The 23757-nt window shown below is 43.2% G+C and overlaps 1 long non-coding RNA gene and 2 other non-coding genes across 4 annotated transcripts; 2 read left to right on the forward strand and 1 right to left on the reverse strand.

Moving 5' to 3' along the window:
- Positions 1–1473: 1473 nt before the first annotated feature.
- On the reverse strand, positions 1474–1545 carry TRNAH-GUG (transfer RNA histidin (anticodon GUG)). Its single transcript has one exon. It is a non-coding gene; the product is annotated as a tRNA-His (tRNA).
- A 180-nt stretch (positions 1546–1725) lies between these two features.
- On the forward strand, positions 1726–9829 carry LOC132520484 (uncharacterized). Of its 2 annotated transcripts, none has more exons than XR_009540553.1 (4): positions 1726–1894; positions 5639–5888; positions 6327–6451; positions 8916–9829. It is a non-coding gene; the product is annotated as an uncharacterized LOC132520484 (long non-coding RNA). The 2 variants fall into 2 exon arrangements; XR_009540554.1 differs by having other exon boundaries at positions 5639–5835.
- On the forward strand, positions 2222–2293 carry TRNAH-GUG (transfer RNA histidin (anticodon GUG)). The gene has a single exon. It is a non-coding gene; the product is annotated as a tRNA-His (tRNA).
- Positions 9830–23757: the final 13928 nt, after the last annotated feature.

The raw sequence follows: 23757 nt of genomic DNA on the forward strand, positions 1-23757 counted from the left end.
GAGCTACCGGGGACCTGTTAGCGGCCCTTTCTGATTGTCTTCTTCAACAGTTAAAGGCCTTCCCATTCTGCACGTCACCAAAAGGTCCACCTATGGGGCGGGTTCCGGCCTAAGGCCGGGTCTGAGAATGCGCAGGCGCATTGCTCTCTTGTCAGTTGGTCTGGTTCTCTCCTGTTTTGGCCCATTAGCCACGGGAGGTGGGGATGATGCAGTGGGAAAGGGTGGGTTCCATGTAAGAGTTTAGGGGGTACCACTTGGGCATCCAGACACGGGACTGGTCGGAGCTGAGTGTTCACGAGCTGTGTAACTCTCATTCCTTGGAGGACGCCCATCTCCTCTGTCCCGGAGACCCTTCCAGCGACCCCAAACCTGCCGGGGTGCGCTCCTCAGGGCTTCTCTCTACGGATAATGTAGATGCCCGCAGAACTGGGCTGTCCACTTAGAAGGAACTCAGTGAACACACCCTGCCATTCTCCCCGCCTCCAGCACCCGCTTCCTTGTTTCTCTTATTCCCGCGACGGCCCTGACTCGTCCCTCCGCAGGGCTCCCGCCGGACCCGGTGCCCTCCTCTGTTGCATCCCTGGGCGCAGCAGGGACTGGGTCTGATTTTTCTTCTTGTACATCAGTGCTCTCGTCTCCATGGCGCCTAGAACCAGGCCGAGTCCACAGTAGGCAGTGGCTTTTTGCTAAAATGAGAACATACCCCTGGTTCTAACAAGTGAATGCAGAGAGACCACCGGTCTCTTCAGTGTTGTCTGCTCTAATCGCTGCCCCCCTTCAGAGCCGCCAGAGGGATCTTGCTAAACACGAATAGAATCCTCTCACTCCTCCGCCTCTCATCCCCACCCCCGAGACTGCGGAAAATTTGTCCCCCTTTTCCAGCTCATCCTGTGGCCTTCCCTCAGTGTCGTTTCCCATTCCCTAGTTACTTGCTTTCATTCACTCAACAAGTCCTTGAGAGGCGCCTGCTACCTGTCAGACCAGGGCCTGTGGGCGTAGTGGGGGTGGGGAAGAGAGAAGACTTACAAAGAGGAATTATGATTGTTTCTTTTGGAGCCCTTAGCACACGAGATAATCCTGGTTGCTTGACAATCCTGGCTGTTTGACAAATTCCCTTTCTGCCTTTAAGAGCTACTTCAAAGGTCACCTCCTCTAAGAAGCGTTCTCTTCCTATCATTGGGAGCCCGTTTTTAGTGTTGCCATGGACATTGGTACATATGTCAATTATAACACTTCTTGGCCTTGTGAGTGTTCTGTGCTTTGTCTGGGCTGGGCAGGATAACGTGCGTAGGCCAGGGTAAGCGAAAGCCTATATGCTTCCTAAGTCCAATTTAGCGAGACCTGGCGTAAACATTGTTTCCAACTGTCACAAGGGGATTGGGATCTATTTTCAAGGAAGTTATTACAAACTGAAGATAAAAATGGAGGAGAGCGTTAAAAAGCCGACCCCTTGCCGTGCCACTGCTTTCGCAATGCCGTGACTCGGATTCGAACCGAGGTTGCTGCGGCCACAACGCAGAGTACTAACCACTATACGATCACGGCGCGCTACTGGGGACCCGTGCGTTTTTTTTCTCGCCTAAGCTCTTCTCTGTTTAAGGCCCCGCCCCTTTGTCATGTCACTGCTGGTTCCCGCCCACCTCTAACCTCGCCTCTCCCTGAAGGGACGCAGGCGCACTGCTCGCTTGCTTTCTAGATATCCGTAAGCACTCACCGGGCCGCCAGATCCCACTGCTTCATTACCGAGGCGTGTGTTTTCTGCGAGTTCCCCTTACTCCGCATCTCGAAGGAAGTTGTGCGGCTGGGTCCGAACTGATTTTCCTTCTTGTGGGATTTAAGAGGCGGCCCCATTCCTAGCAAGAGCCCGTTCAGATAGCGTGAGCGCCAGGGCACGGTGGGTGTGATAGGGGCCCAGCGCCGCCGTTCGGGCGACCCCCGGCCCTCACATTCGTACAGGCTGCGTGAGAGTCCCGGACGTAGGCCTGGCCTCCTAGGAGTCCTTTAGTTTGCAGAGGACTTTCATGTCCTCTCTTTCACGGGCCGTGCGGACGACCAGCAGAGACTTCGGCCAGGCGTCCACGGCGCCCCTACTCCACTTCGGGCTGGGCGCCAGGGCCAGAGGGGCCTGGTCGACAGTGAGCGGCTTGGGAAGGCGAGAGCGGCAGCCACCTAGACGAGGACGACACTCAATGATGCGCTCCTCGTGGCGTCCCAGTAGCTCGCCGTGATCGTATAGTGGTTAGTACTCTGCGTTGTGGCCGCAGCAACCTCGGTTCGAATCCGAGTCACGGCACTGTGGGAACAATGGCACGGCAGGGCCGCCTTTTTAGATTCCGGAAGCCACATTCTTCGGCGATTAGGCCCCAGCTGCTGCTTGACGTTAGGTCAGGGCCGAAATTATAACGCGGCAAAGGGTGAACGCGGGGTCTTCAGTGAATCAGCCAATCGTCATCTTCCTTCCTATATGATTGTTTAATTTGGGGGAGGTTATTCCGTGTTGTACTCATTATCTTTCCTCATTTGGCCCCTGTCAATGGTGAAGTCATCTACTGGGTTTTCTAAAAAGCCCTCACACTCGCTAAAACTTCAATACTTTGGAGTGCAGGGATTATAGGAATACTGTGCAAACATTTATTAAGCGTTAGAAGAGTGCAGAGTAGACAATACAGTGTGACGAGTGAAAACTCTGACTGCTCTGGAGGTGCTGGTTCCCGTAGCCACTATGACGGTGCGAAAGAGGACTTTGTGGCCTCCATCTCCACAGCCTCTTGGGTGAGAAGGATATTCTCGTTGAGGATTTTTCCTAATCTGCCTCAGGTTTAGAGCAAATTTTATTTGTTACTTTGTTTTATGAGCACTTTAAAAATCTAGACTCAACAAATTTAGGTCTGTCATTTAGGCATTAGGCAAAAATGGAAATATGTTTTGGATTTGGCTCTCAGGTGGCTGGCAGCGGCTGTATCACTGTCAAGGAGGGAATGAGTTAGGACTCAGTGAGCAATGAGCCTCTCCAGCTTCTCCCAGGGAACCTGGGGGTGGCACAGCAAGTCAGGAAGCATTCCTGGGAGAGATGGACATTGCAGTGGGGTTGTGCTCCGTTTACTGACAGTCTCTCAACAAAGACTTACTGAACAGCCTGTAAAAGCAAGAAACTGTGGAGGGCTGTAATTTTCCAGGGCCCCCCACTCCCACTTCCATAAGTTTGATGACTTTAAAGCCACCCAACAGGACAGCTCAGACTATGAGAGAATAGAATGAAGGAAGCTGAACCTGAGAACTTGCCAGACTTTGGACACTGATTTAAGTGTTATATGTATAGAAAATCAACATCACCAGCAAAAAAAAAAAACCAGCCAACAGAAATGTGACAACTTCTGTTCCTCTGACTGCTTACCAAATAACCGTACTGAAGTTTTTTAAAATCTGTAGCCTAGAATAAGATGTCAGGGTGGGAAGCAAGGAAAGGATCCAGCTTTTTCTCTGATGGCCCTCCCTCCAACCCCCATTCCTCTCCTGCTGGTGCTTCAGTGCTGGGCAATGAGCTGCTCTCAGAATCTGGGGAGAAATTCTGGGGCAATCACTTCCTAAGAGTATTTTGAGTAAAAACAGTCAACCAAGAAAATAAAAACTACAAACATACATCAATGGAGGTAACCCACTCTAGCCATCCACATCCGTCCAAGGCAACTGAAGTGTATTTGAGGGCAGGAATGCACTAAAGAAATCTGAACAGAAAGTTCCCAGTTGCAGGAAGAGTAACAGAAGGGGAAGGTGCTCTCCTAACTTCTGCTTGGCAGGTATGCAATTATCCATGGAGTTGGGTGCATCCAGCTATCAAAATGTCATAATATTCTCTTTTCAGGTCGCTCACTTGATTCCCCTTGCTCTGATTTCAGGCCCCCAAACAGACTTTTGGTAATGATTTGCCAGCCCACGTAGACATTCCTGCAGGGAAAGTATTGCTCTGAACAAGTTTCTGATTAGTTGACGTTTGTTCTTCTTACTGTTGGCATTTGGTTTAGACTCTTAAGAGTCTGGCTGGTATGATTCATTTCCCTTGAGTCTGCTTATCTCTGGGTGTACTGACAAAATGGAGTTTCCAGGCTGACATAGCTGAGAGCTAGAGACTCTGGCCTGGGATGAGAGACTGCTGCTCTGGGACACCCTCTGAGCAGTCAGTCAGCTCCCTGCCCTTGACCTCTTGATTTAAACCACGTTTTGCAGTTTCTGATTCAGGGAATGTGTCCTTTCCCCTACCCCTTCCAGCTGGAGGTCGGAGCTTTTCTCTAGGGTCTCAGCACCAGGAAAGAGGCAGGCAAACCTTCAAGGGACAAACCTTGAAGGGGAGAAATGTACTTCATAAGCTTCAGAATGTTTACTTAAATGATCAACCCCATGGCTTGCTGGTCAGACTTGGTACATCTGGGAGCTGCTACTGCTGTAGCTGCCAGTCACCACAAGGGTGCAGTATAGACTGGACCAGCATCCTTTGGTGTCACCCGGAAGCTAGTTCAGATTCAGAATCTTGGTCCACAACCCAGAACTACTGCATCAGAACCTTCATTTTAACAAGATTCTCTCCAGATTATTCATTTGCACCTTAAATTTTGAGGTGCTGGTCTGCTCTAGAGAACTATCTGGCTCTGATGCCGCCCTTCATTATTTACCTTGTGAGTACTTGGGGTTACTAGAAAGGACCTGCCTGAGTCTGCTGGGCCTCATCGTCTACTGGACCTCATCGTCTACTGGGCTTCATTGATGAGGGTGACATTGAGGTTTTTGAGGAGGAGAGGATGGAGTTCTGGGAGGGAGACACCGAGGGCCCATGTTTGGGAGCATCTAGGAAGGAGGCAGCAGCCCTGGACTTCCACTAGGAGGTACTGCACCCCAGGAAGTGGATGTAGAATGCTGAGGCTGGATAAAACTTAGTCTAGAAGATACCACTTTGGATTTAGCCCCTATAACACTGAGCCCATTCCTCAGGGATTCTCTGGATATTTAGGATGCAAGTTCCAGTCATTCATTCATTCAGTAAACTAGCATATTTTAGCTCTTAAAGTGCTGTACCTCATGGGGAGCTGCAAAGCTGTATATGATCCTTTTTGCCCAAAATAGTTTATTTTCCAGCTGAAAGAAAATGCTAGTCCACAGGCAACAGTCAGAAAACAACACAAGGAATGCTGTAGAAGAGACATCTCTTGCTGCAGTGGAAGGAAACTCTCCAAGGAAGAGCTAACATAAACTTCCAGAATTGTAAAATAATTGAAGTTTATTTTCAGCACTTCCAGCACCCTCATTCTGATCCCCTTCTACCTCTTTGTGTTGTCCTTATCTCATTCATTCTCGTTCATTTGATCAACAGTATTTACTAACAGCCTACTATGTGTTAGGCACTGTTCTAGGTTCTGGGGTTATAGTAATGAATAAGACAGATGGGTTTTCTCATAGACCTATAGTCTAGTGCAGGAATCAGAAAGGAATGTTAAATAAAAAATAAACAAAAGAACGTGTGCCAATGGAAAATAACGTGATATAGTGTCCTCCTGTTCCCTGCCTATTATCTACCCATGTACCCCCTCAGCTCCTTTGTCTGTACAAAGTAAGATGACTGATAATAATAAGTGTTACCTTTTAATAGGGATGGAAGTTTTACACTAAAAAATAAATTCTCACCCAGAGTGGCCCACATGTGTCATAAAGAGCCTTCAGGTGTGAGGCAGTCTTGTGTGGACAGCGTGAGGAAGACTCCGTGGTGACCTGCGTGGACCTGCAATATAATCCAATACAAGCAGGTGAATGCTGAGGGCCAATGAGCAGGACCAGATGACCCCATAGGTAGGTCAAGAACTTGCCAAGGGCACAAGGAAAACAAAACATCCACCCAAGAAGTAAGTAAATTTTTTGAATGAATAAAAAGCAGTGAAGTGATCAATTTCAGGAGGAAAAAAAACCCAGAACTTGTTGGGATAAAATAAACTATAAAATAATTATTTAAAAAACTTTCAGTTACATATGAGGCAACATAATTTTTTCAGTGCTTAAGACCTTGGGAAGTTTAATCCAGCCCCGTTGACACACTAAATCAGTCCCCTGGATCAGAGATGCAACCCCTAGGGAAAGAAAGGGAGGAGGGGACCCTGAATTAAGGTGTATTTCTGTCACTAGGTCGAACATACTTGGATAGATAATAAATTTGGTAAGCAAAGAAGTAAAATTGCATTTTTTTTGCATTCTTGAGTTTGTCAACTGAGATGTGCACCTCATATACGTGCCAAGTGATTAGCATAGAGGTGCTCAATATACATTCGTTGGTCTCTTGTTCCCAGGTACTTCTCTCTACACCCACAAAAGAAAAAGCCATGGGAAGATCCTACAGGACTATTCCTGTCATGAGGCCTAAAACTCATTCTTGAGTCAAGAAGATTGCAGGAGCCACCTCTCAGAAGCAAAGGTCAAAATCAGTGGTTTCCAAACATTATTCTAGAGCTGATAAAACAGGGATGAATTTTTCATCATGGAATGAGAAAAAATAAGGTTGATGTGGTAGGCTTTTCAAAAGGCTGAATGTGTTTAATTCAAAGAACTATTCTCTAGGCTAAGGTTATGGTCTTCCTACTTTTGAGGTGTTATAGTGACTTTTTAAAAAGTAGATGATAATTTTTTTAAAGTCTTTAAATTTGAAAAAATTAAAAACTGGCAATCCTACTTTGGTCTCCAAAATTACTTTTGAAATTTTACTGGTCAGTGAAATCTAAAAGTACAAAGCTCACTACAGAGCCTGGAGAGCAAAGCATCAGACTGAGAAGAGATGGTCCTCAGTTTGTAGTGGTTCTGCAGAGAAATGCTCAGAGGGAGAAGGGTCCCTGTTCTGTCAGGCAATGGTCCAGGCTAACCCCTATCCACCCACCTAACAAAGAGTAGTCCCTAGTATGATCTGTGCTAGGCCTTGGAGATACAAATTCGAATAAAACATTCTTAGAGATCATGTCAGTGCAGGGTTAATCAGATGAGTGAAGAAGTAATTACAGCTATATACATATAAAGTATATTGGAACTTAAATTATTCATTCCTCCAGGATATGACATTTGAGCTGGGTTCCAAGGCATGCAGAGTAGTTTTCCTGGCAGAGAAGGGGAAAGGGTATTCTAGGCAGAGAGAAAGGCAGAAACAAAGGCCAGGAAGTGTGAACAAACAGCATAGGGAAAGATAAAGCTGTGACATAAGATATGGAGGAGAGAGTGGATGGAGATGTGGACTGAGAGAAAAACACACAATGTAAGTTGTGAATTAATTTTTATCTGAGGACCTTACTGAGGACTGTAGCCCAGGAAACAGCCTTTCAGATAGCTCTGAGGAACTGCTCCAAAGAGGTAAGGGAGGAGCCAGGATATATATAAACTTTTTTGCTGGGAAAACATAGTCAAGCATCAAAAGATTACTGCTAATTACAACAAACAGGTATCTCAAGTTAGCGATTTTAGTGCTTTTCTGTGTCTGGGAAAATACAAGCATCTGAATTCATTTGAAAATTTTTCTTAGATATGCATCTTAACTATCTAAAGGCCAGTGTACCCAAAGCATAGAATGTTTCCTGTTTTTCTTCATCCTGAATTCCCCTAAGGGCACACTGGCAGTGGGCAACTGCAGTAGCTGATGGCCTGATCCTTGTAGAACTGGAACGGCAGGGAACATTTTTTTTTCTTAATAGAGAGCAAGGGTGGAGCCAAATTGATGAATCTCTTGCCCCTATTGAGACAGGCCTTTGTCCTGGAGGCTGGTGGATCTTGACATTTTGTGGTAACTTATTGCTTTGGGGATCCCTTGAAAGTTATATGCTTGTTCTCCAAAATAGTGCAGCTATGATAGAGTGTCAGGAATTCATAGAGGCTTTTTTTTTAATTGAAGCATAGTTGATTTACAATGTTGTGGCAGTCTCTGCTGTCCAGCAGAGTGACTCAGTTACACACATAGAGACATGCTTTTTTTTTAATATTCTTTTCCATTATGGTTTATCCCAGGAGATTGGATATAGTTCTATGCACAGAGGCTCTCTTATAAGCATTGTGGGACCATTTAAATCTCCAGTTCTAAGCAGAAGAGGGACATAATCGCATCTTCCTTTTAGAAAGGTGAGGTGTAAATGGGTAATTATTGACAAAAGTCTTAATTCAAAGGAGAGATAGAAGAGGATCTCAGCCCCCTGGTCTGGTGGTTGACGTTGGGGCTTGGGGACTAATCTAGGGGGAGAGGCTCTTCCCTCACATCACACCCATAGGTGTTTCCTCTTGAGCTCAGAGGTAGAGGGGATGGACATATTGGATGAAGGGAATGAATGTGAAGCTTGAGAGAAGCTCTAATATCAAGGGTGGAATATTTTCTAGAATTACAGTAGTCAAATAGTATGAAAATAGATGTATCCATGTTACCCTTATGTATATATACTATATTGTTAGTATTGAGATGTGGATATGCAAATTCAAATGTAACTTTAAGTTAAGAGGGAGAAACACATGCACAGGTTGCAACAAACTGACTTGACCCTTACTTTTCCCAACTTCCTCGTAAATCTCAGAGTCAAAATACTTCTGTGTCATGACTGCTCTTTGGTTCAATAGCCTCAGACTGAGTCTAGATGAATTCCTTTCTTACCATATCATCAAAGCTACTAAGAACTCCTTTTCCACTTAATTCTCTTTAGATCAAATGCTCTGAGAGAACTTGTTGTGGTTTTAAAATATGTTCACAAATTCTTTGATACTCCTCTCTTCCAGAGGTAGAGCTTTATTTCCCTCCCTGGACTGAGAGCTGGACTTAGTGACTCCTTCAAACAAATAGAATGAAGTAGAAGTGTTGGTGTTTCACTTCCTAGATGAGGTCATAAAGTGCATGTCGCTTCCTTTTTGCTCTCTCTCAGATCACTAGCTCTGAAGGAAGCCAGCTGCCATGTCAAGAGGACACTCAAGCAATCCCATGGAGAGACCCACGAGGTGAGGAACTGAGGCCTTCTGCCACAACAGTCATCAAAGAAATGAGATTTTTGGCCAATAACCATGTGAGTGAGCCACCTTGAGAGCAGATCCTCCAGCCTCAGCCAGACCTTCAGATGACTGCAGCCCTGGCTGACATCTTGACTGCAATTTCATGAGAAACCCTGAACCAAAACCACTCATCTAAGTCATTTCCAAATTCCTGAGTTAAGTAACTGTGAGATAACCAATGTTTGTCACTTTAAGCTGCTAAATTTTCGGGTAATTGTTACACTGTGATAGATAATTAATACAGATTTTGTTACCAGAGGTGGGGCGCTGCCATAACAAAAACCCAGAATGTGAAAGTGCCTTTAGAACTCGGCAGACACTGGAAAAACTTTGAGGGGGGTGTTAGTATAAGTCCAAATAGGCTTGAAGAGACTAGCTTCCTCAGTTTCCCCATCTGTAAAATGAAGGAGTTGGGCTAGATGAATACCTAAATATTTTATAATTCTCTTAATCTTTATCTAATCAAGGTTCTATAAATAATATTACTCTAAACAAAGTAGTTATAGGAGACAGCTAATAACTGACCCAAGGCATAATTCCCCAAGGCATAGCTCCACAACAGAGACAAGAGGCCCTGCACCTGACTTTTGTGCTGTCTGTAAACCTAGTTTCAGCCTGGTTTAATCTCAGGAAACTGAAGCTGGCTCTACCTTTAACAGGTTGCTTCAACAGCTCACAACCACATGCCCCAAAAGGAGTAGGGGTTTCTGATTCTTTAACAAAGGCTGGTCCTTTGTTAAAGATGAAGGTTCTTTATATTCGTTCTTCACCTCAATGATTTAACTAAAAGGTCCAGAATAAAATTGTTTTTCTTCTTACCACTGAATTTTACAAATCTCTGTCCTTGTATATATTGCTAGTGTCATCCTGTCACTGGATGGGACACCTTCAGGGGCCCAAGAATGGGCTCTTGTCCAACACTCAGAAATGAATTGTCCGAGGAGACACATGTACTGACAAAGCAAGAGATTTTATTGAAAAGGGGCGCTCAAGTGGAGAGCAGCAGGGTAAGGGAACCCAGGAGAACTGCTCTGCCTTGTGACTTGCAGTCTCAGGTTTTATGGTGGCGGGGTTAGCTTTCCACGTCGTTTCTGGCCAATCATCTTGCTTGTGCCTTCATTTGGACCGGCTCAGGGCCCTTCCTGGTGATGCGTGCATCTCTCAGTCACAATGGTTTTCATCATGAGGGTTTCTGGGAGGTTGGCGAGACATATTATGGACTCGTGTCTCCTCCCCTTCTTGGCCCCTCGTGGGTTTTCCCTGGGTTGATTTTGGACCCTTCACTGGTTGTGTGTTCTTTTCAAGCATCCTGAGGTGGGAGACTTAAGCAAATCTTTTATTGTTGTGCCTGGCCAGGGTGGGCAGTTTCCTTAACAATACTATCATTAATTTGCTTGGGTCTCAGAAGGCCTTAGTACAGATTTCATGACTCTTGAAAAGAAAATTGTTGGAATGCTTTATTTATATATAAACTATATTCATAAGTTATTCAGATATATATGAATGGCTATTTTGGCAGGGCAAACCCCAGCAATTTTTAATGGGCCCTAAAGAAGCAATTGTTGGGTCTGTGCTGAGCAATTTAGGGGCCTGCTTTCCTGGAAACCAGCAAGGCAATGAAGCCTCAGCCACTAGACAACAGAGTATCTTTTTTTTTTTTTTAACATCACATTTTTTTTTAATTCAAACAGAAAGTCACAATAATTATAATCATCCTCATCAGTTCACTCAGTCCCATGTAATTAATTTATTTTTCATCTTGATCTTTTGTTAGCACTTTTATGAATTCATCAGTTTTCCATTAGAGTTCTGAAAATGCTTATTCATTCAGTTCAGCAGTATAGTCAGTTACCAGAAACCTGTACTTGTCAGAGTCTTTTCCATGAATTCCTTGAAGGTGAAACCCTTTTATAGGAACATATTTGCAAAAGCATCACAGTACACCCAGAACTGTCTGTAAATGACAAAAGACTTAAAAATGACCACGGTTAAAGATTCGATGAAAGTTCATAATAATGCAATTGACAAGGAAATTTAGTTATTTCTGAGATATACATTTTAAAGTAATAACTAAAATTATGAATTATAACAGTATACCAGAACATATAAGATTTTTAGGAATTTCATGCAATGTCTGAAACATTTATATTAACATATTTCCATACAAATAACACAAAGAAAGTTTAGTATTAGTTGTTTTTTATTTTTGAATTTTATTATTTTTTTTTTTATACAGCAGGTTCTTATTAGTCATCAATTTTATACACATCAGTGTATACATGTCAATCCCAATCGCCCAATTCATCACACCACCACCACCACCACCCCGCCGCTTTCCCCGCTTGGTGTCCATACGTTTGTTCTCTACATCTGTGTCTCAATTACTGCCCTGCAAACTGGTTTATCTGTACCATTTTTCTAGGTTCTACATATATGCGTTAATATACGATATTTGTTTTTCTCTTTCTGACTGACTTCACTCTGTATGACAGTCTCTAGATCCATGCATGTCTCAACAAATGACCCAATTTCGTTCCTTTTTATGGCTGAGTAATATTCCATTGTATATATGTACCACATTTTCTTTATCCATTCGTCTGTCGATGGGCATCTAGGTTGCTTCCATGACCTGGCTATTGTAAATAGTGCTGCAATGAACATTGGGGTGCATGTGTCTCTCTGGGTATATGCCCAGTAGTGGGATTGCTGGATCATATGGTAATTCTGTTTTTAGTTTTTTAAGCGACCTCCATACTGTTCTCATTAGAGGCTGTATCAATTTACATTCCCACCAACAGTGCAAGAGGGTTCCTTTTTTTCCACACCCTCTCCAGCATTTGTTGTTTGTAGATTTTCTGATGACGCCCATTCTAACAGGTGTGAGGTGATACCTCATTGTAGTTTTGATTTGCATTTCTCTAATAATTCATGATGTTGAGCAGCTTTTCATGTGCTTCTTGGCCATCTGTATGTCTTCTTTGGAGAAATGCCTATATAGGTCTTCTGCCCATTTTTGGATTGGGTTGTTTGTTTCTTTAATATTGAGCTGCATGAGCTGTTTATATATTTTGGAGATTAATCCTTTGTCCATTGATTCATTTGCAAATATTTTCTCCCATTCTGAGGGTTGTCTTTTCATCTTGTTTATGGTTTCCTTTGCTGTGCAAAAGCTTTGAAGTTTCATTAGGTCCCATTTGTTTATTTTTGTTTTTATTTCCATTACTCTAGGGGGTGGATCAAAAAAGATCTTGCTGTAATATATGTCAAAGAGTGTTCTTCCTATGTTTTCCTCTAAGAGTTTTCTAGTGTCTGGTCTTACATTTAGGTCTCAAATCCATTTTGAGTTTATTTTTGTATATGGTGTTAGGGAATGTTCTAATTTCATTCTTTTACATGTAGCTGTCCAGTTTTCCCAGTACCACTTATTGAAGAGACTGTCTTTTCTCTATTGTATATCCTTGCCCCCTTTGTCATAGATTAGTTGACCATAGGTGCATGGGTTTATCTCTGGGCTTTTTATCTTTTTTTTTTTGCGGTATGTGGGCCTCTCACTGTTGTGGCCTCTCCCGTTGCGGAGCACAGGCTCCAGACGCGCAGGCTCAACAGCTATGGCTCACGGTCCCAGCCGCTCCACGGCATGTGGAATCTTCCCGGACCAGGGCACGAACCCGTGTCCCCTGCATCGGCAGGCGGACTCTCAACCACTGTGCCACCAGGGAAGCCCAAGGGCTTTCTATCTTGTTACATTGATCTATCTTTCTGTTTTTGTGCCAGTACCATATTGTCTTGATTACTGTAGCTTTGTAGTATAGTCTGAAGTCAGGGAGTCTGATTCCTCCAGCTCCGTTTTGTTCCCTCAAGACTGCTTTGGCTATTCCGGGTCCTTTGTGTCTCCATACAAATTTTAAGATTTTTTGTTCTAGTTCCGTAAAAAATGCCATTTGTAATTTTATAGGGATTGCATTGAATCTGTAGATTGCTTTGGGTAGTATAATCATTTTCACGATACTGATTCTTCCAATTCAAGAACATGGTATATCTCTCCATCTGTTGGTATCATCTTTAATTTCTTTCATCAGTGTCTTATAGTTTTCTGCATACAGGTGTTTTGTCTCCCTAGGTAGGTTTATTCCTACGTTTTTTGTTTGTTTTTTTTGTTTTTTTGTGCTACACGGGCCTCTCACTGTTGTGGCCTCTTCCATTGTGGAGCACAGGCTCCGGACGTGCAGGGTCAGCGGTCATGGCTCACGGCCCCAGCCGCTCCGCGGCATGTGGGATCTTCCCAGACCGGGGCACGAACCCCTGTCCCCTGCATCGGCAGGCGGACTCTCAACCACTGCGCCACCAGGGAAGCCCTATTTCTAGGTATTTTATTCTTTTTGTTGCAATGGTAAATGGGAGTGTTTCCTTAATTTCTCTTTCAGATTTTTCATCATTAGTGTATAGGAATGCAAGAGATTTCTGTGCATTAATTTTGTATCCTGCAACTTTACCAAATTCATTGATTAGCTCTAGTAGTTTTCTGGTGGCATTTTTAGGATTCTCTATGTATAGTATCATGTCATCTGCAAACAGTGACAACTTTACTTCTTCTTTTCCAATTTGTATTCCTTTTATATCTTTTTCTTCTCTGATTGCCGTGGCTAGGACTTCCAAAACTATGTTGAATAATAGTGGTGAGAGTGGACATCCTTGTCTTGTTCCTGATCTTAGAGGAAATGTTTTCAGTTTTTCACCATTGAGAATGATGTTTGCTGTGGGTTTGTCTTATATGGCCTTTATTATGTTGAGGTAGTTTCCCTCTATGCCCACTTTCTGGAGAGTTTTTATCATAAAAGGGTGTTGAATTTTGTCAAAAGCTTTTTATGCATCTATTGAGATGATCATATGGTTTTTCTTCTTCAGTTTGTTAATATGGTGTATCACATTGATTGATTTGCATATATTGAAGAATCCTTGCATCCCTGGGATAAATCCCACTTGATGGTGTATGATCCTTTTAATGTGTTGCTGGATTCTGTTTGCTAGTATTTTGTTGAGGATTTTTGCATCTATATTCATCAGTGATATTGGTCTGTAATTTTCTTTTTTGTAGTATCTTTGTCTGGTTTTGGTATCAGGGTGATGGTGGCCTCATAGAATGAGTTTGGGAGTGTTCCTTCCTCTGCAATATTTTGGAAGAGTTTGAGAAGGATGGGTGTTAGCTCTTCTCTAAATGTTTGATTTAATTCACCTGTGAAGCCATCTGGTCCTGGACTTTTGTTTGTAGGAAGAATTTTTTTTTTTTTTTTTTGCGGTTCGCGGGCCTCTCACTGCTGTGGCCTTTCCCGTTGCAGAGCACAGGCTCTGGACGCGCAGGCTCAGCGGCCATGGCTCACGGGCCCAGCCGCTCCGCGGCATGTGGGATCTTCCCGGACAGGGGCACGAACCTGTGTCCCCTGCATTGGCAGGTGGACTCTCAACCACTGCGCCACCAGGGAAGCCCTGTAGGAAGATTTTTAATCACAGTTTCCATTTCATTACTTGTGATTGGTCTGTTCGTATTTTGTATTTCTTCCTGGTTCAGTCTTGGAAGATTATACCTTTCTAAGAATTTGTCCATTTCTTCCAGGTTGTCCATTTTGTTGGCATAGAATTGCTTGTAGTAGTCTCTTAGGATGCTTTGTATTTCTGTGGTGTCTGTTGTAACTTCTCCTTTTTCATTTCTAATTTTATTGATTTGAGTCCTCTCCCTCTTTTTCTTGATGAGCCTGGCTAGTGGTTTATCAATTTTGTTTATCTTCTCAAAGAACCAGCTTTTAGTTTTATTGATCTTTGCTATTGTTTTCTTTGTTTCTACTTCATTTATTTTTGCTCTGATATTTATGATTTCTTTCCTTCGCTAACTTTGGGTTTCCTTTGTTCTTCTTTATCTGGTTTTTAGGTGTAAGGCTAGATTGTTTATTTGAGATTTTTCTTGTTTCTTGAGGTAGGCTTGTATACCTATACCCTTCCCTCTTAGAACTGCTTTTGCTGCATCCCATAGGTTTTGGATCGTCATGTTTTCATTGTCATTTGTCTCTAGGTATTTTTTGATTTCCTCTTTGATTTCTTCAGTGATCTCTTGGTTATTTAGTAACGTATTGTTTAGCCTCCATGTGTTTGTGTTTTTTACGTTTTTTTCTCTGTAATTCATTTCTAATCTCATAGCATTGTGGTCAGAAAGGATGCTTGATATGATTTCAATTTTCTTAAATCTACTGAGGCTTGATTTGTTACCCAAGATGTGATCTATCCTGGAGAATGTTCCATGTGTGCTTGAGAAGAAAGTGTAATCTGCTGTTTTTGGATTGAGTGTCCTATAAATATCAATTAAATCTATCTGGTCTATTGTGTCATTTAAAGCTTCTGTTTCCTTATTTATTTTCATTTTGGATGATCTGGATTTCCCCTACTATTATTGTGTTGCTGTCAATTTCCTCTTTTAGAGCTGTTAGCAGTTGCCTTATGTATTGAGGTACTCCTATGTTGGGTGCATATATGTTTATAATTGTTATATCTTATTCTTGGATTGATCCCTTGATCATTATGTAGTGTCCTTCCTTGTCTCTTGTAACTTTCTTTATTTTGAAGTCTATTTTATCTGATATGAGTATTGCTACTCCAGCTTTCTTTTGATTTCCATTTGCATGGAATATCTTTTTCCATCCGCTCACTTTCAGTTTGTATGTGTCCCTAGGTCTGAAGTGGGTGTCTTGTAGACAACATATATATGGGTCTTGTTTTTGTATCCATTCAGCAAGCCTGTGTCTTTTGGCTGGAGCATTTAATCCTTTCACGTTTAAGGTAATTATCGATATGTATGTTCCTATAACTATTTTCTTAATTGTTTTGGGTTTGTTTTTGTAGGTCCTTTTCTTCTCTTGTGTTTCCCATTTAGCGAAGTTCCTTTAGCATTTGTTGTAGAGCTGGTTTGGTGGTGCTGAATTCTCTTAGCTTTTGCTTCTCTGTAAAGCTTTTGATTTCTCCATTGAACCTGAATGAGAACCTTGCTGGGTAGAGTAATCTTGGTTGTAGGTTCTTCCCTTTCATCACTTTAAGTATATCATGCCACTCCTTTCTGGCTTGTAGAGTTTCTGTTGAGAAATCAGCTGTTAACCTTATGGGAGTTCCCTTGTATTGGTCGTTTTTCCCTTGCTGCTTTCAATATTTTTCTGTGTCTTTAATTTTTGCCGATTTGATTACTATGTGTCTCGGCGTGTTTCTCCTTGGGTTTATCCTGTATGGGACTCTCTGCACTTCCTGGACTTGGGTGGCTATTTCCTTTCCCATGTTAGGGAAGTTTTCGACTATAATCTATCTCTTCAAATATTTTCTCTGGTCCTTTCTCTCTCTCTTCTCCTCTGGGACCCTTATAATGCGAATGTTGTTGTGTTTAATGCTGTCCCAGAGGTCTCTTAGGCTGTCTTCATTCCTTTTCATTCTTTTTTCTTTATTCTGTTCCACAGCAGTGAATTCCACCATTCTGTCTTCCAGGTCACTTATCCATTCTTCTGCCTCAGTTATTCTGCTATTGATTCCTTCTAGTTTAGTTTTCATTTCAGTTATTGTATTGTTCATCTCTGTTTGTTTGTTTTTTAATTCTTCTAAGTTTTTGTTAAACATTTCTTGCATCTTCTCGATCTTTGCCTCCATTCTTTTTCCAAGGTCCTGGATCATCTTCACCATCATTATTCTGCATTCTTTTTCTGGAAGGTTGCCTATCTCCACTTCATTTAGTTATTTTTCTGGGGTTTTATCTTGTTCCTTCATCTGGTACATAGCCCTCTGCCTTTTCATCTTGTCTATCTTTCTGTGAATGTGGTTTTTGTTCCACAGGCTGCAGGATTGTAGTTCTTCTTGCTTCTGCTGTCCACCCTCTGGTGGATGAGGCTATCTACGAGGCTTGTGTAAGTTTCCTGATGGGAGGGACTGGTGGTGTGTAGAGCTGACTGTTGCTCTGGTGGGCAGAGCTCAGTAAAACTTTAATCCACTTGACTGTGGATGGGTGGGGCTGGGTTCCTTCCCTGTTGGTTTTTTGGCCCAACACTGGAGCCTACCTGGGCTCTTTGGTGGGGCTAATGACAGACTCTGGGAGGGCTCATGCCAAGGAGTACTTCCCAGAACTTCTGCTGCCAGTGTCCTTGTCCCCACGGTGAGCCACAGCCATACCCCGCCTCTGCAGGAGACCCTCCAATACTAGCAGGTAGGTCTCGTTCAGTCTCCCATGGGGTCACTGCTCCTTCCCCTGGGTCCCGATGCACACACTACTTTGTGTGTGCCCTCCAAGAGTGGAGTATCTGTTTCCCCCAGTCCTGTCGAAGTCCTGCAATCAAATCCCACTAACCTTCGAAGTCTGATTCTCTAGGAATTCCTCCTCCAGTTGCTGGACCCCCAGGTTGGGAAGCCTGATGTGGGGCTCAGAACCTTCACTCCAGTGGGTGGACTTCTGTGGTATAAGTGTTCTCCAGTCTGTGAGTCACCCACCCAGCAGTTATGGGATTTGATTTTACTGTGATTGCACCCCTCCTACTGTCTCATTGTGGCTTCTCCTTTGTCTTTGGATGTGGGGTATCTTGGTGAGTTCCATTGTCTTCCTGTCGATGATTGTCCAGCAGCTAGTTGTGATTCTGGTGTTCTCACCAGAAGGAGTGAGAGCACGTCCTTCTGCTCCGCCATCTTGGTTCCTCCTGACAACAGAGTATCTTGAAATTCTACAGAACAGCTGGTGACTCACCCTAAGACATTTCCAAGGTTGCAAAGGCCCAACATTTTAATGATGCAGAAGGTTGGGATTGGAAAATATGCAGAAAATAAGTCTGATAACACTTCCTAACAATTTCATAGAAAAACCCTTATGTTTCCAGTGGTCTCTTTCTAGGTCCCCGCCTAAGCAGTTGGTTGTGTATCAGTGTGGAAAGGGCAGTAGTCTTTGTGTTTAATGTCCAGCACTATGGCTACCCCAAGACATGGCAGTGATACAGATACAGTTGTCAGTCAACAGAGTTCTCCCACCTCCTGTCTCTGGCCAACTTACATACTCCTCCCCTCCCTCTTCAGCCTATTCTAATAGAGTGCCCTCCTGCTACCGTCTTCCTACCCTGGCCCCCTCCTCACATATATATGTATAACTTTCTAATCAGGTCCCATACCCTGGGGCCCTGTTCTTTAATTTCTAAGATAATCAGTTAATCATTTAAGGTCTTATCTTAAATATCTTATCTTTATAATAGTTTATTAACCTTTGCTGAGGATTATGCTTTGCCAGCATCAAGTACTTTATTGTAGTTTTCTATCTTCTGGGAAATAGGGGAAAAACTATCAAGTCAACAACCTGGTTTGCTGATTTTAGCTTCATACTCTTGTAGACACCAGCTCTGGTTCCTAAGCTCTCCCTCCCAGGGCTCTTGAACCTTCTTTCCTCCAATTAAATATATCTCTTTATCCAGTTCCCTTCAGAAGGAGCCAGGTGACCTACTAAGTTGTTGAAGGGTGTTAACAATATTATCCTCCTACCCCAAAGTAACATGATCATTTTAATGGAGACATCTGTTTTTTTTTTTTTTTTTTAGATTTAATCCTCACAAAACCCCTTTCAGATAGATACTGTTAACATCCTTATTTCAAACATGCTTTTGCCTCATCGCCAGTAAGTAGCAGAGCCTGGGTTTGAAACCAGGAAGTATACCTCCAGAGTTAGTGGAGACATCTTAAGCCCAGCCCACCTCCTTGATGCTGAGACCCTGAGACAAAGACAGACTAAGAGAGAAGACTCTCTGTACCACCAGGGCTTCATAGTATACCTGGATCTTCAAAGCATTCTTGTCATGCAGAATCTGCCTCATTTGTGACTTAATATTTAAGACATGGCAAAGGAGAAATGGAGTGTGAGAAAAAGCAGTGTTGTGTCCATTTGTGTGAAATAAAAGATATATAACAGGAAGAAATTTGCCTTGGGTAAGAGTGGGCCTAGAAGGTATGTCTGCTCATTGGAACCTCTCTGAGCATAAATCTTGAAGCATTATAGAGGAAGCAGGTGTCTTGTTCTGCTCAGGTTGTCATAACAAAATACCATAGACTGGGTGGCTAAACAACAGAAATTAATTTGTGCTGGCCAATTTATTTTCTGGCGAGAACTCCATGCCTGACTTGCAGATGGCCACCTTTTTGCTTTGTCCTCACATGGTGGAGAGAGAGTGACCACTCTGGTGTCTCTTCTTATAAGAACGCTAATCCTATTGGATTAGGGCCCTGCCCTTATGACCTCATTAAACCTTAATTACTTCCTTACTATAAATATAGTCACATTAAGGTTTAGGGGTTCAACATATGAATTTGGTGGGGGGTGTGGGGGAGGGACACAATTCAGCACATTAGCAGCAGGGAAGGCTTAATCCAGACCCCTTGCTCTATGCCCAGAAAGTTGGGGGCATGTTCTCCAATGGTAGGGCCAGCATTCTACTATTTTGGAAGCAGAGATTAGAGGCAGGGGTGAGGCTTATAAACCTCTGCTAGGAGCTAAAGGGCACCCTGGGTACATGTAGTGATACAGTATTTAGTGTTCACTTCACACATTCTGCTGCCTCTCTCTCAGCATCAGAAGTTCATTTGCTCAGAAGCTCTAACAACTGAACACCTATTGGCCCCAGGTCCACAGCCTGGGGCCAATAGGTGTTCAGTTTTAGGGTCTTGAGAAGGACTTCCTGGCCTCCAATATTCATTTAGTCAACAACTAAAGAGCCAGGCAATCATCTAGGCACTGAGGAAGTAATCCTGAATCAGACAAAGTCTACCTCCCTCATTTGCTCATCATTCTTCAAAGCCCTTTACAGAGCACAGAAACTATATGGTTACTTCCAGACTTTGGTTCCCAGGGAAGCAGCCAATCTCAGGTCTTTTCCTGAGGACAGATTTTGATCAGGCTGGAGAGGAGGAAGACAGAGGATGGAGAAAAGGAAAAAGAGAGAGGGGCCTTTACCTCCAAAGACTCTCTTTTCTGGCTTCCTGTTTATCTGTGCTGTCCTTAGTGCATGTCTCAGACATGGCCCCTCCTCTCTACGCCCCCGTCTGACCCAGGTTGGACCCCATTTCCCTCTCCTTCTCTCAGGTGATATGCACAATGGTTTCCTGGGAAAGGCTTGCGGAGGTGGAGAGGAGAGGAGGGAAGCGAGGAGAGGAGGGAAGCGAGGAGATGGTAGCAATCACTCTGTTCCATCTTTCTCACAGGCAGGTCCTACTCTTTTAGGCCATGGAGTCAACAGGACTGGAAAAGTTCTTGAGAACTTGACGTACAGACTAAATCACAGGCAGAGTTTGCAGACTTCAAAGCTAGCTCAGCCCGCCTGCCCTTCCCTACTGTCAGAATTGCCTTAATTCCCTTCAGGAGAATGCCATTATACTTATCTTCATTGCTTCACTGCTTGTGGAAGGCTTTATCAGTAACTAGAGAAGCTTCCTGAGGAGATGTGAACTGAGGGGCTGAATCAGTGCTCCAGCTACAATGCCCCTATCAGCACCCTCTGATTAGGGGAGACAAGGAAATTTTGAAACCTACCGATTGGGAGTTTGTGATTCTCCTTGAGAAATACCCAACTGTCTGGATTCAAAACTAAGATTTCCACTTAACAGAAGTTGGGCAAGTTGCTTAACCTCTCTAAGTCCTGGTTTTTATAAAATAGGGGTTTTAAAAAGCAGTAACTATCGGACTTCCCTGGTGGCACAGTGGTTAAGAATCCGCCTGCCAATGCAGGGGACACAGGTTCAAGCCCTGGTCCGGGAAGATCCCTCATGCCATGGAGCAACTAAGCCTGTGTGCCACAACTACTGAGCCTGCGTGCCACAACTACTGAAGCCCGCGTGCCTAGAGCCCGTGCTCCACAACAAGAGAAGCCACTGCAATGACAAGCCCATGCACTGCAACAAAGAGTAGCACCCCCAGCTCACGGCAACTGGAGAAAGCCCATGTGCGGCAATGAAGACTCAGCGCAGCCAAAAATAAATAAGTAAATTTATTTTTAAAAAAAGGCAGTAATTATCTTGGAGGGTGTTGGGAGGATTCAGTGAGATAATGCATGAAAGGTCCTTGGCTCAGAGCTTGGAACCAAGTAAGCTCTCCATAAAGGTTAACTATTTTTATTAATAATAATAACTGAGTTTTTGGTAATCACATTAGGACATGCTTTGTATGAGCCTTTTCTCTCTCCCCACTAAAGGCCTCTGTCAAGTTCCACTGAGCTCATTCAGTGCTCTGACGTGGAGCTTGACAAAACCTCATCAGTGTCTGGACTGGGCCCGTGGTGCCTGGGTGCCTAGCTTCAGCAAGACCTCCCAGGCAGTCACCACTAAGGCTGCATTCTCCTATTATGAAGATAGGGGATATACACTGATACTTGCCGTACTATTTCAAAGAGTTATTGCCAGGATCCAGTGTGTCCATGTAGAGGAATGTAATCCATGCAAGGAAAAAAAGCCATACAGATTCAGTGCAACACCTTGTCACCTTGAAATGCTTCAAGATTTATGCTCAGAGAGGTTCCAATGAGGTTACAATACAGCTAAGGGGATATAACTTAAACCAAGTGATAACAGTATACATATGATTGAAGTGTTAGCCACTTGGATGTCCCCAAAGCCCTCTGGCCTGCTGGGAACCCCCATCCTTTAATATTTAAATAAAATTGTCTTGAACCCCCATCTCCTGTAGAGTGAGAATAATCACCATCATTCCCAATATTTCTGAGAATTCTTGGGGCCTCTCTCCTTGTTGTCTCTGGCTCTGTTTGCACACTTCTGCTGAATTTTCTAACTTTGCTGGGTGGGCTGCCTTTTTTTTTTTTTTTTTCAGTATCATATCCCTGCCCCCATCTCCACTCCAGCAGCCCTGAACACCATCTGGCTTCCTGAATTCTCCAAGCATCACTGGCCCCGAGCTGTATGTGTAGCAGATTTTACTGAAGACTTGAGGGAAGGAAGGTGAAGTTGTAGCTCAGTACAGCAAATGTTAAATGTCCCTTTCCCTAATTGCCCCTGAAAAGACCTCACTGGCCCACTTTTTACGTAGAGATCCAGCAACCACCCTATTGCTCCATTTCCTTCTTCTCCTGCCCTCTTCTACCTGCTCCTCCTAGGTTGATCCAATAATTCATGCTATATTACTTAAGTAGGACAAAATAGACACACCACCTATTGAATGCTTACTTTGTACCAGGCACTATGCTAAGTGCTTTTACATTTCTCAAATAACATAAATTCTCACTTTCCCTTGCTCCAGACAATCTAGGCACATATCCTAGGAGCTTCTATTTTTTTCAACAAATAAATTTTACACAACTTTTACGTGCTAGGTGCTGGGATCTTTGCTCTAACGGAGTTTCATAGCCAAAGAGCCAGTCAAGATAATTTGCTAAAAAAACCCAAAAAAACCCCACAATTCTCAATGAGGAATTCTACTGCTACTTTTATACAGACTTTTTTCCCTCTGGACTACAATTTAAGACAACATTATGACACACAGCAATATTAGAGAAAAATATAAACGATGCCACGTGATTGACATATGAGTAGCTCAGGCAGTAAAAGAGGACAGTGAATTCATTGGGGACTGAAATAGAGTCCAAAGGCTTTCAGGAAAAGGAGGAGTCATCTATGTTGGATCTTAAAGGATGGGTGGCATGAAAATAGGAAGAGAGAGACTTCCCTGGCGGTCCAGTGTCTAAGACTCTGAGCTTCCAATGCAAGGGACATGGGTTCAATCCCTGGTTGGGGAATTAAGATCCCACACACCATGCAGCAAGGCCAAAAAAAAAAGAAAATAGGAAGAGAGGAGGAAGGCATGGGAGGCTAGGGCAGGACGAGCAGTAGAGAGTCATGTTTAAGAGCAAGGACTCTGGGCGCAAACTCAGCTCTGTCATTTGCTTACTTTGGGACTTTGGCAGATGGTTTCATCTCTTTAAGCCTGAGTTTCCTCATCTGGAAAACTGGGGTAGCAACAGTACTTTCCTCAAAGGTGTGTGGTCACGATTAAATGAGAAAATGCATGAAATGTATTTCAGGCTTGGAGTAATGCCTGAAATATGATAAGTGAACAAAATAGTTTTAAAAAACAAGCAAAGGATCTATATTAGGATCTTTATACTTCAGCTATTAAAATTTTGGGATCATCTTACCATTTATACAAATGTTTTTTTTCCTTTTCCTTTTGTTCATTTAGTAGGCAGGTTCCAAATCTTGTAGGCAGATGTACTTATCATCACTTCCATTTTGCAGAATCAAGATTCAAGAAAGTTAAATACTTTCCCCAAAGGCATGAGGTCACTTTGCTCATGGAGCTTCTGACTCCAAATCTTTCTAATCCTGCCTTAAAAGTAAAACAAAACAAAACAAACAAACAACCCCCCCCCCACAAAAACCAAAACACACACACAAAAACCCAAAGACACAAACCCTGAAGTGGTTAATAACAAATAATTTGGCCAAGGATTACTTTCTTATTACTTGTTTTCCAAACAAGGATAGACTTTTACCAATGGGATATAGTTAGAGCATCTAGGGGGAGGGTCACGAGTGAGAAACCAACATCAACTTTCCTAGACTTTGGCCACCTCACAATTTAGCCATGGAAAATAATTAGCCAACTATAAATCAATAAGGAATACTAGAGGTCAGACTTTTCTAATCAAAACCCAAGCTAAAAGTCTCCCA

Source organism: Lagenorhynchus albirostris, chromosome 1 (genome assembly GCF_949774975.1).
Source record: "Lagenorhynchus albirostris chromosome 1, mLagAlb1.1, whole genome shotgun sequence".
NCBI classification, from domain to species: domain Eukaryota; kingdom Metazoa; phylum Chordata; class Mammalia; order Artiodactyla; family Delphinidae; genus Lagenorhynchus; species Lagenorhynchus albirostris.